Raw genomic sequence first — 13717 nt, 5'->3', positions numbered from 1 at the left:
CTAGGCAGAATTGATCAAGTCTATAGTATGATAAGGGTGAATTACATATAGGAAATGAAAGCTGCTGTACAACAGCATAAAATAGGCTAGTATCCATGTATACTGGCATATTGGCTATCTATACAGGAATGCTTGAAAAAAGCACACTTAACACTGAATAATCCCCCGCCATTAGTGGTGGGGGGTTATAGGAATGGTCTCCATCCCTCTGTCCTTCAGTCTGTCCGTAACACTTTCGTGTCCGCTGCATATCTCCTAAACTCTTTGAAGGATTGTCATGAAACTTGGGTCAAATGATCACCTCATCAAGACGATGTGCAAACCTTATGAGTCAGTCATGTTGGCTTAAGGTCAAGGTCACAACTCAAGGTCAAAGGTTTTAGCCTTCGATTTCTTGTACGCTCTATATCTCCTAAACTCTTTGAAGGAATTTTATAACACTTTGGTCAAATAATCACCTCATCAAGACAATGTGTGGAACTCATGAGTCAGCCATACCCGGTCAAGGTCAAGGTGACAACTTGGGGTCAAAGTTTTGAGCCTTCCATTTTGTGTCTTCTCTGTATCTCCTAAACCCCTTGAAGGACTTTCATCAAACTTGGGTCAAATAATCCCCTTACCAAGATGATGTGCATATTTCATGAGTCAGACATGTCAGTTCAAGGTCAAGGTCACAGCTCAAGGTCAAATGTTTACCCTTTTCACTATCCATAACAATGGCATGGGATTTAGATGTCTTTCAGACTGCCTAAATGTTCCTGTTTGAAGCAGAGGTTTCAGTGGATCTAGCACTATTTGTAACTCTAACATATGTCAAATTTCATAAAGATGAAATAACATAATCACACAGTGAAAAAGAAAATCACAATCTGACACAAAAGATTCTGAAATTTATGTGATACAAGGAGAGATTAGCACAATCAGAGACTAAAAATTAATTTCTTGTAATTGTTGATGCCTATTTAGTAATTTTTAGCTCCACTATTCGGAAAATAGGGAGGCTATTCTACTTGCCCCCCGCCGCAGCATAGGCATTGGCGTCAGCGTGAGCTTTCTTGGTTAAAGTTTTTCGGCAACCTTTGTTTTTCTGTCATATCTTTGTTACTATTGCTTATATCTTACTGTAACTTCACATAAACATTGTCCGGCATACAAACAAAGTATGTGCAGGGGCTGGGCCCATTATACATAAGGTCACCAAGGTGTTACACTTAGGTAATTTTTAAGGTTAAAGTTTTTTCGGCAACCTTTGTTTTTCTGTCATATCTTTGTTACTTTTGCTTGTATCTTATTTTGATATTTCACATAAACATTGTCCAACATATGGACAAAGTATGTACAGGGGCTGGGCCCATCATACCAAAGCCACCAAGGTGTTATACTTAGGTTATTTTTAAAGTTAAAGTTTTTTCGGCCACCTTTGTTTTTCTGTCATATCTTTGTTACTATTGCTTACTTCTTACTGGAAGTTCGCATAAACATTGTCCAGCATACAAACAAAGTATGTGTAGGGGATGGGCCTATTATACATAAGGTCAAGGTCACAAAGTTGTTATACTTGGAATTATTGACATGTTAAATATTTCGAAAGCTTCGTTTATAAGACATATCTTTGGTTCTTTAAATGATAATTACTTGAAATTTAAAATATTTCTTTTTAATCATCATCTGCATGTCGAGGGGTGAATGCGACAAAGTGCTAAGTGCATTTCATGAAATTTTACAGTAGAAGGAAAAAACATTCCTGTTGCTTTATAATTCTGGCAGCTGTTGTAATATTTTTAAATCTGATTGAAAACAACTACAGTCGAATACCGTTACCTCGATATTCAAGGGACTGTAAAAATTGCATCAACGTATCCGAAGTTCGACGTAACGATATCGACTATCTGTGACTACAGTGTACTTGTGCCGGACATCTGTATTGTCATTATATATATTGTCATTATATCCAATGTTGTTTTTTTAGGGGGGGTAGTTGAAAAGGGAAAGAAATAATATAAAACGTAAATACGATTTTAATTTTATTGGTAAATAAAACATCCTAATTAAATACAGACATACAACTTTTATTTTTTCAAAATCTACTTTTAAACATCAGCATTTTTATTCCTTCCCTAAACAAGTCTGAATGCAGCGATAATGATCCTAGTTGAGCAGTCATTTTGACTGTGCTTCGATAACGAAAATTTGTCAGTTAAATACACATAATTTTACTCATTCCTAAATGGCAGATTTTAACTCCGTCAAACAGAAAATATTTTAACCAAATTAATTGTTATATTGGAAAACAGCTTTCTTGCTTGCATGGTGTTTTATAAGACTAATTATTGGGAATTAAATGCAAACTTCCTGACATTAAAACTGGATTAAAGATTAAATAACAAACAAAACAAACACACCGAAACTAACTTGAATATGATTAATACATCGGCGGACAACAATAGATTGATTATCACACCTTACAAATAACATGGATATTTTTAGCTCGACTATTCGAAGAATAGTCTAGCTATTCTACTCACCCTGGCGTCGGCGTCGGCGTCACACCTTGGTTAAGTTTTTGCATGCAAGTACATACAGCCATCAATTAAAGGCATATAGCTTTGAAACTTATTTTTTCTTTTTCTAGGTCAATTACCAACCTCTCTGGGTCAAGTCCCATGACTCTGACATGTATTTTGAGCAAATTATGCCCCCTTTTGGACTTAGAAAATTTTGGTTAAAGTTTTACATGCAAGTTACTATCTCCAAAACTAATGCAGATATTGATTTGAAACTTCACATGTGTCTTCGGGGTTATAAAACTAGTTGACAGCAGCAAGTCCCATAACTCTGACCTTCATTTTGGCCAAATTATGCCCCCTTTTGGACTTAGCAAATTCTGGTTAAAGTTTTGCGTGCAAGTACATACAGCTATTTCTAAAAGGCATATAGCTTTGAAACTTATTTTTTCTTTTTCTAGATCAATTACCAACCTCACTGGGTCAAGTTCCATAACTCTGACATGTTTTTTGAACAAATTATGCCCCCTTTTAGACTTAGAAAATTTTGGTTAAAGTTTTACATGCAAGTTATTATCTCCAAAACTAATGCAGATATTGATTTGAAACTTCACATGTGTCTTCGGGGTTATAAAACTAGTTGATAGCAGCAAGTCCCATAACTCTGACCTTCATTTTGGCCAAATTATGCCCCCTTTTGGACTTACCAAATTCTGGTTAAAGTTTTGCATGCAAGTACATACAGCTATTACTAAAAGGCATATAGATTTGAAACTTATTTTTTCTTTTTCTAGATCAATTACTAACCGCACTGGATCAAGTTCCATAACTCTGGCATGTATTTTGGGCAAATTATGCCCCCTTTTGGACTTTGAAAATTCTGGTTAAAGTTTTACATGCGAGTTTCTATCTCCAAAACGAATGCAGATATTGAATTGAAACTTCACATGTGTCTTAGGGGTTATAAAACTAGTTGATAGCAGCAAGTCCCATAACTGATATGCATTTTGGTCAAATTATTCCCCCTTTTGAACTTAAAACTCTTTTGATATTTAACCTTTTTAGGTAATATTTTCCTGCCTCTGGAACAATATTTCGAATAGTCGAGCTTGGCTGTCTTATGGACAGCTCTTGTTTGAGTAGCTGTGATATCGACGAAACCAGGTGTAAAAACAGTACAGGTAAGTTGACGGGACTGGAAAATCTCATCGAGCTAAACAAAATATCGAGCTAATCATATCGAGGTAATGATAAATAATTACATTAAGATAAATAGGGAAGAAATGGGACCGACTTAAACACATCGTGCTAACCGGAGTATCGAGCTAACCGATATCGAGGTAACGATATTCAACTGTATATTTTTTTTAAATCTAGTGGAATTTTTAAAGAAATGTCTGACAGAAAAGAAATTTTAAGCAAAATGTCACTTAGAACTTTTTCGCACTCCAAATAGATAAAAATTTGCAAAAAGGTAAGCGCGACAAAATTCTAAGTGATTTTATATTTTATTATTAAAGGGACATAAAATTCATCATTTTGTACCCAGTTTTTTGTAGTGTTTGAAATCATTGAATAAAATGCTCTTTACTAAAACCGTGTCGCTTAAAACTTTTTCGCAGTCATTTTTGTTTACTATCATAAAACTTTGTGACTTCGAAAAAAGTCTAAGTGACATTATAAGTAAGCCCTTAAAATGTATAGGTCATCCAAAGTTTTTGTTTTGAGCTTATGTTTCTTTAGAAGGAAATATTTTTCATGTATCTAGTAAAACAACATGGTGTTTGATGGCTGGACACAAGAAGCGGGCCCTTTAATTTCTTTCACAGTAATCAAAAGTAGTGTTCACTGTACAGAGCAAAGCATAACGAATGAAACTGCTTTATCTGCTGATTATCTTTTCAATAATACAAGAAAATATTTATCACAAACTAAGAAACAACACATAATTGTTTTCCATTTTATTTATTTAAAGCTTTCAACTTCAGTAATTTCTCAGACTCACAATTACACTGAACAAAAATGGCTAGCCAATCACAATGTATCTTTATAAATTATATTCTTTGGCTTAGTTAGTGTCAGTTTTAAGAGAATTATAAAAACTGTATTTCAGACATGATATTTTCCTCAGAGTAAAAAATTCATTCTAATTTGACTAGCAATGCATTAATCATCACAACGTTATAATGTTAACGACGTGTCAACATGAAATTTAGCACCATGTATGCATCTAGAAATAGTGCTTTCAAATTTGATTTAGTATTTTACTTAATAGCATTTTTAAAACGAAATGTAGCACTGCACAACTGTCTAGATTAATTTACGCACATACTAATCTGGTAAATTCGCTTTACAAAATAATTTGCCATCATTTTCGCCCAAATTGAACTCTTCCGCAAGACGTATGACCATTTCCAGTCGTAGTGTGTATAAACAACAGAGCGTGATGACACGCCATGCATACATGAGGAAACAGCTCCATACTATTGATCTAGATTTTACGACAAAGACATATTAGAAAGGAAATTTTCTGTAGCAAAATTATTTATACAATCTGGCAGTTATAATCGTTCGAAATAATTTCACTCGAGCTGCGCCCTCATGAAATTATTACACCTGATGTATAACCACCTATCATGCATAAAGAATGTTAAAACACTGCTTTGGTGTAAATTATTTCTTAATTACTGTATCACTAGAATTAAATATTTCTAGAAATATTTACAAATGTTGGACAGCTGGTATTGTTCAGTATAATGCTTTGATTCAGTAAAACAGTTCTCTTTCAATAGCAAAATGTTTTTTTCCTGTAAAAAAAATGTTTACAATAAATAAAGTTAAAATCATCATGGCATTGCATTTTCCTATTCTGGACTTAGATTAATGTTGAGTACAGAAAACAGTGTTTCAATTTATTTTTTGCCCAAAGAAGCTTCAATACTTTAATTATTGAGAAATATACATTTAAGTTGGAAAGCATGTTTCAAGATCAAGCCTCTCCAAACAGTATAATTAAATAACTTAACCTGACTAAATAATCTATTATAAGAGTTAAAGTCTCAGTTACACTACACCTTATAGCGTTAACGGATGTTTAACGTATAACAAAATTTTCAATCCGTTCGTGTGACATTCATATGCTTTTCTTTTCCGTTTCTCATGCGGCACCTGCGCTCCTTGTTCTGCGAAATTTGTTCCATCCCATGGAAGGTTTCGAGCATGTTCAAAATTTAGAACGTACACCACTGGACAAAGTTGTCCGTTAGATGTATGGTAGCAATGCGCTGATATGCGTTTTGTTCGTTACTCGTGCGTTCCCTATTCTGAACTTGACAGGTTCGCATTCGTTCTTGTCCGGTGGACCTGATTCATGGCCGAACTACTACCGGATGATGTAACGGATGTTCAACGGACGATAACTGACAAGAGCGTTTTGTCAGTTTCTCATGCGCTGCGCTTTTGTTTTACATGATACAAGTTTGTTACTAGTACGGTGATATCCGTTAATTGAATGCTGTTCGTCCTGTATATATGCGTAAATCTTGCGGTCATTGTGCGTAAATCTTGTGTTCCTAATAATTTGCTGAAAGCCATGATCATGCAGTCATTTCAGTTTCTTCATTATAGCAGTTACTGTAATGGCTGTGTTAAATGTCATTGAACACTACTGATGTAAAAGTTGTATTATACTGTACAGTGTTTGTAATCTAAAAACTCATAACAATGTATGAGTAAATTTATGAATACTTAAAAAGTACACAGATTTTCCTAAAAAACCTATGTTTTTTCTTATCCAGAGCAGTTATAATCACCAGAAGCTCTGATATATGCATTCATTCACTGTTACTGGAGACATACAGAAAATGTGGTTAAGAAATTTCAAAAGACACCTGACAAGGTTTAAGTTAACTGTGAAATGACAAAAAGATGAGCAATGAATCTAGATTCCAGGCCAAGATGAACTTATTCGTATATTCTTGTGATTCAATCATATACTATGAAAATGCTACAGTACAACTGTGATTCACATTAAACAAAAACTGTACAACTATACAAACAGTCATAACTTGCCAACTGAAGGACAAAGTATCTGTTGATTCAGGTGAGTTAAATATTCTCTTGTGAAGAGTAATAAATGAGGCATGAGCTTGGTGAGAGTTGTTCATTGACTAACATGAATAGCTTTAGCTCTTGGGACATTAAATTTAGTCAGTGAGCTAAAAACATTCTGCTTAATTAACCTGAAAGTCTAAGTAAAATACATACCAAATATCTAAAAAAAAATGTAGTTTTTCTGTTTGGTTGCCATGGCAACCAGAATTCTGCACGAAATGGAATTTTTCACCTCTAGTAGAGCATACTTCAAGAAACATGTATTCAAAGTTTCATTAACATCCACCAAATGGTTTCAGGGATATTGTATGAAGAAGTGTACATGGACACTGAGTGATAACAATACCTCACCCTGAACACTGAGCTCAGGGGAGCTAAAAAGTGGCATTATTTTATCAAAATGATAACAAGATAAATGGAGCCTCAGTATATAATGTCATGAAGTTGGTACTACCTATAACATGAAGTTGGTACTACCTATAATATGGAGTTGGTACTATCTGTGTCATGCGGTTCATACCATCAGTCATGCAGTTGGAGTTGGTACTATGTCATACTAGTTCATACTGTCTATGTCATGCAGTTCTTGCTATCTATGCCATGGAGTTGGTACTATCAATTTTGATGCATTTTCACTATATCTTAGTTATTACTGTATAGCGGGTTAATTCTGCAGGCAAAAAACTCTGCGGTTTTATCCTAAAATGGGCCTAGTTTACTTCTGCGTTTTTGTGCCCCCCCCCCCCCCCCCCATGAGTGGCGGGGGCATATAGATTTGGTCTTGTCCGTGTGTCCGTCCGCCCGTCCGTCCGAAGTTCGTGACGCGCCTAGCTCAAAAATTATTTGATAAAAATTGATGAAATCTTGCATGAGTCTTTATCATGATATTAACTTGTGCACCTCCTATTATCCGAATGGCTCCGCCCCCTATTTTCATAGTTATGGCCCCTGAAATAGTCAAAAATGCACATTTTTACCTTGTGACACGCCTAGCTCATAAAGTATTTGATACAGATTCATGAAACATTGCATGAGTCTTAATCATGATATGAACTTGCACACCTCCTATTTTTCATCTGGCTCCACCCCCCTATTTTCAGAGTTATGGCCCCTGAAATAGTCAAAAAAGCCCATTTTCACCTTGTGGCACGCCTAGCTCAAAAAGTATTTGATATAGATTCATGAAACCTTGCATGAGTCTTAATCATGATATGAGTTTGCACACCTCCTATTTTTCATCTGGCTCCGCTCCCTATTTTCAGAGTTATGGCCCCTGAAATAGTCAAAAATGCACATTTTCACCTTGTGACACGCCTAGCTTAAAAAGTATTTGATATAGATTCATGAAACGTTGCACGAGTCTTAATCATGATATGAACTTGCGCACCTCTTATTTTTCATTTGGGTCCGTCCCCTATTTTTAGAGTTGTGGCCCCTGAAATAGTCAAAAATGTACATTTTCACCTTGTGACGCACCTTAGTCGAGCTCAAAAAGTATTTTATATAAATGGTTGAAAACTTGCATAAGTCTTTATCATGATATAAACTTGCACACCTCTACTTTTTTGGCTGGCTCCACACCCTTTTTTTAAAGTTATGGCCCCTGAAATAGTAAAAATATGCACTTTTTCACCTAATAATATGCCTAGCTCAAGTATTAGATGTAAATTCAGGAAACCTTGCTGGAGTCTTTATCGTGATGTGACCTTGCACACTTGGCATTCGTCTTGAGAATCTTAGCTCTTATTACAGAGTTAGGCCCTTGAAATAGCCAAAATAGGGGATTTTTTGTTTGTGATGCTCATTATATGCTCAAAAAGTATAGGGCCTAGAATAATGAATCCTTTGCATAAAATGTTTGTTGAGGCTATGAACATTTGAATTATTACCCTTTATTTGTGACAAATGTACCAGTGTGTGGGGGGGCATACCCTGTGTCCTATAGACACATTCTAGTTTATTTCTGCGACCTTCGAAAAAAGCAGGAATTAATTTTTGTGGTTTGCATCAACCAGAAGTAAATTCTGTGCACGGGAAATAGCTACCGCATTTGCTACATCATAATTAACGACCCAAATGCATATCAAATGCAAAATCTAGTACATAGTCCGTTCACAGTCCTTTCAGTTACAACACACATTAATTTTCATAAACCTAGAGTGTTTTGTGATATACATTTGTAAAGATTACACGCCCAAAACGGTAACCATTCATTTGTGGACAATAGATTGATACAATAACAAAAGCAATCAACCACAATCCATACGGTGTGAATAACTTGACAGCAGATGAAAAACTCGTGAGATGAAAATAATGGGTCATTATATAAAGCGAAATATCAAAGTTTATTTCTGCGTCAAAAAATTCTGCTGATAGTTTAAATGTGCGGAATTTATTTCTATGTGACTGCTCCGACCCGCAAATTTAGCAGAAATAAAAACCCGCAGAATTAAACTGCTATACGGTACTAAATAGATTTGATTCAAACTTGAAGTTGTTATTCCACATCACCACCCGCATTATATGACATATGCAAAAATCACTCTTACACCAATATTTCATAAATTATCTCCCTATTTGCTTAGAAGTATACTTATTTAATGTTCTTTATCTATCTTAATACTTAATACTTTTGACACAGACTCAAGCTATTGTCCAATATCTTCATTCTTATTGGAGTCATTAAACACTCTAATGACAGCTCAAGCTTCCTCAGATGTGCCCAGTTTCACTATCCAGCATCGAAATAGTCGAGCACTCTGTCTCCTGTGACAGCTCTTATTTTTATAGTTCTCTGAATTGCAACAATTCAGTGCTTTGATATTTTGGACAGAGCATTGTCTAGTAGTCCTCTGCCAAGTTTGCTCAAATCATGCTCCTGGGGTCAAAATTAGTCACACCCTTGGGTTCACTTGTCTTACATATATATGCAAAAGTTTCAAAAATCTTGTCTAAAAGCTCAGATTCTTTGCATGTTGCTTTGTGTAGTTCTCCGTAACCAAATTCATTCAAATTGTGTCTCAGGGGTCAAAACTGTCTCTTGTTTATATAAGAAAAACAAAACATCTTCTTGGCCAGGCCCTGGAGCTTAGATATTTAGATTGCGGTATTGTGTAGTGCACACAGATCTTGTGTAGTCACACAGGTCCTCTACCAAGTTTGTTAAAAAAAAACTCTTGTCTGAAGCTGCAAGACCAAGAGCTTATACATTTAGTGTACATTTAGGACCTTGTAGTCCTCTATCAAGTTCATTCAAATTGTTCCCCTGGGGTCAGAATTGGTCTGGCCGATGGTGGTCACTTGTTTTACCTAGACTTGTATGGAAAAAAACTTTAGAAATTATCTTGTCTTCAAGGACTAAAACTTAGATATTGGGCATGTAGCTTTGTGTAGAGATCCTCGGCCAAAAATCTGGTATTAATTTAAGTCAGATGGGCAATATATTTATATCTTCTTTAACTTAGCCATGTTTTTTAAAAAAAATGTGATTGGCAGAGAGTTTGTTTCACAGTAACTACATATTGTAAGTCAATGATACCTTATGTAATTTTGATGAAATTATTTGATGTTTGATAGGTCCAGTTTGAATTCTTCTTGTCAGTATAGAACATTTACACCTGAAAGGTTGTTTCCTCACGTAAAGAATTATTTTGTGGGTATTGCTTACTCCAGTAATAGCTATAGTGTCCTTACATATGTTATTTAACTGTCGAGCACCCACCTTTGTCTCCTCTATCAGCTACAAGGCCCAGAGTTTCTCTTACTGAGTACTATTGTTGCATCATTTCAGTTGTGTCTTAGCCAAGATGTTAACTTGGACCTGCTTCGCAGGGAGTCATTGATGATCAACTAGGTAGTAGGACACACTTCACAGATGGAACCTCTTTACATTATCTGGCTGGAATTTAAAGAGCTGAGACTACCGTCAGGAAAATCTTCCATGTTATAACACTAACCCAGAGTGTTGCTACCTGCTGATGTCTTCCACACAGTAACATTAACACAGAACATTGGGCTACTGAGTCTGCCACACAGTAATGCTGACTAGGACATTGCTATTTTGTGTTTCCAGGCAGTAACACTGACCCAGACTGTTGTTACTGAGTAGTCCGCACAGGAAAAACACACAGTAACACTGACTTAGGATGTTGCTACTTAGTTTTCCATGCAGTAACAAGGACCCCAAAGTGTTGTTTTTCTATCATCTGGAAATTCAGACAGATGACAGAAGTAATACCTGTCAATAAGCATAATAATCACTTTACTAGTAATCTGTTAATATTAACACTCCTGATACTGAAGGCTTGATTTGATCTGCTGAACATTGGAAAGAAAGCCGAGATTAACATGCAACTCACTGTGTGTGACATAAATGCAAAATTCATTCAAATGTGACAGTGAAAGATAGACATTAGAATTCAGTTAAGTTACATTTATGTAATGTTCGAAGGTGATTGTGAAAACTCACTGAATGTGACATTAAAGTTCAGGTAACAGTGAAAAACAGATAGTAATACTCTCTAGTAAAACTCACAATGTGACCATGTATGATTAGATATTAAAATCATGTTTAAAAGTGACTGTGTATATAATAGTAAAATTGGAATGATACAGGTTTTGATTCTTAAATGTCAAGAACTAAAGTGTAACTGATTGTTCCAATGTAATTATATCATTTGGTTGAAACAATTATCTAAAGAAACAAACAAGAAATAACTGTTTGATCATTTTTGTGGTTAGTAGTTGCGTACATTTCCCACGAAAGACCAGAGAATCCACTTTTTGGAAGTCCACAATCTCCCTTGAATCACCTACACATCTCCCAACACCAGTGGGGGATTTACACCAAACTTCACAGGAGCAATCGGTACAAAGCTTAGTTGTGCATATTGTTGGCATTTTCCAGTTTGATGATTTTCAGCAGAGTTATGGCACTCGATTGATCAAATATTATGTTTTTGCCACTTAAATTTTTGGATGGATTTCCACTAAACTCTCACAGGAGTGATCAGTGGCAAGCATCAATGTGCAATTTTTTGCATTTTCCAGTTCGATGATTTTCAGCTGGGTTATGGCCCTCGTTTCGACAAATCTTATCATTTTTCGGCCAGTTCTCTTCTATTATTGGATGGAATTCCACAAATCCTTGCAGGCATTATCAGCCTTGTTGTGCATATTGTCAGCATGTTGTTGTTCAGTGATTTTCAGTGGAGTTATGGCCCTTGATTAGTCTATTTTACCTTGTCCAGGCAACTACTTTAATACCATTCAAGGAGGAATTTCACCAAACTTTACCAGAGTGGTCATTGCAAAGCCTAGTTGTGCATATCATGAGCATGTTTAAGTTTGGTGTTTTCCAGAAGAGTTGTGGCCCTTGATTTGTTAAATTTAATGATGTTATAGTCATCTATCCTTAGAGTGATCATTGCCAAGTCTTATTGGCATATTCTGCTTCATTAATTTTCAGCAAAGTTATAGCCCTTGATGTGTCATATTTTACAGTGCTTACAATACTTAATTGCTACATACAATTATGCTGAATTTCACCAAACCTCATGAGTAATTAATTAGTGTGAAGCATAGTTGAGCATATTATCATCATTTTCTGATTATTTGAATTTCAGTTCTTTATAATTCTAAAGAAAAACATAGTATCTATTTTATCAATTTCATCCTTGCTTCTTTAATTCTCTGTGCTGCTGTTTGGTAAAATTTCTAAGCAGGGAGATTTAAATAGTGTTCGATAGACATGGTAAATTTACAGACAAAAATATGACCATGAAGGGGTATTTTGTTCTTCAAGTCTGTCATTGCAGATCAGTAAGAAAATGTTCACACTGTATAAACAGGGTTTTCTGTGGTTTGACTTAGGGACCAAGTTTTTTACCCTAGGTGAGATAGCTTCACAATAGACGAAACTTTAGTAAGGACAGAAAAAGTGGCCTCTAGAATGTTAAAGGTTTTCTTTGGTTTAACCATGTGACATTGTTTTTGGCCCAAGATTGCCTATAGTTTCAAACTGAACCTAGACAGTAGATACATTCTGACGAGATCTGGAAGAAAATGTGGCTTTTTGGTGTATTAAACAAAAAGTTGTTTCAAAAAATCTGTTTCAGCTCTGGTCGTGCCTAAATGTAGTCGAGCAGGACCATTTGAACTTACTTGGAAATCGTCATTCAAAGTATACTACTAACAAACTTTGATGAAGATGAAACAAGCTGTTCACAACATGAAATTGATTTCAGCTTTTCTTCGCTACTAAAGGCATGTCAAATGGTGCTATCTGAACAAGCATGAAAAAGACTACAGACCAAGTTTGATGAAGACGGTAAAAGTTTTTTTTTCTATTTCAAGCTCTGGCAGTACTCATAGGTTCATAAGGCTTCAAATTTTTATGTTACAAAACAGATAAAAGTGCTGTCCAATAGATGTTGTTCATAATTATATGATTAGAAAAGCACTACTTTCAATACTGCACATGAACTTATACAGTTAGAGCCATAAAGGGAGGTAATAAAAACAACGGATTCAGTTCTGTTTTCTACTATGTTAATCAATATTCAGTACTTTGACAAATATTGGAGTAAAAAAGTTATGGAAAATAGGATTAACAAGAAATTTATTTATTTTATGCTAACAAATGAAATACTGTATTCTATCAGTTAAATATTTTTATATCTCATCACTCACACTGTGAAAATATGAAATCTATATTTTCACACTGTGAGAAATATAGCTCCGCCCCCTCATACATTGCGTATGAATTTTAAATTATTTGCTTAAAACAGGATGAAAATTGTAGTCGCACTTTGTTCTTTATAGTATATTTCTCGATTAAAATTATTTAACTTAATGAGAATTTCATAACGTTATGCAGCAAAAAATAAAATAAAATGGAACTTTATGTTGTGTGGGTCTTTCTAACGTCACAACACGTCTGACGTCATGTCTGTTTACGCGTGTCTGTGTATACCGCGCTGAGATTAAAAAATGTTGCAAAATGCAAATCTCAACGTAATGGGGCATAAAATAAAAAGAAAATTTGTTTGTTTTGAGTGAATATGGAATATATCTCACCTCGAAGTGAGAAAATATTCACA

General features: G+C 35.1%; 1 long non-coding RNA gene across 4 annotated transcripts in view; it reads left to right on the top strand.

The window, feature by feature from the left end:
* LOC123547628 (uncharacterized) overlaps positions 1-11747 on the top strand; it is a 62831-nt gene extending 51084 nt beyond the window's left edge. Inside the window, exons 6-7 of one of the 4 annotated variants that reach the window (XR_006685685.2) lie at positions 6302-6606; positions 10408-11747. This is a non-coding gene — a long non-coding RNA (uncharacterized LOC123547628). The remainder of the gene's footprint in view (positions 1-6301; positions 6607-10407) is intronic. The other 3 variants (XR_006685683.2, XR_006685684.2, XR_006685682.2) reach the window with 3 other exon arrangements.
* Positions 11748-13717: the final 1970 nt, after the last annotated feature.

This window comes from Mercenaria mercenaria, chromosome 9 (genome assembly GCF_021730395.1).
Source record: "Mercenaria mercenaria strain notata chromosome 9, MADL_Memer_1, whole genome shotgun sequence".
NCBI classification, from domain to species: Eukaryota; Metazoa; Mollusca; class Bivalvia; order Venerida; family Veneridae; genus Mercenaria; species Mercenaria mercenaria.
The sequence above is the reverse complement of the archived record's forward strand: the minus strand, read 5'-3'. Positions and strand labels throughout refer to the sequence as shown.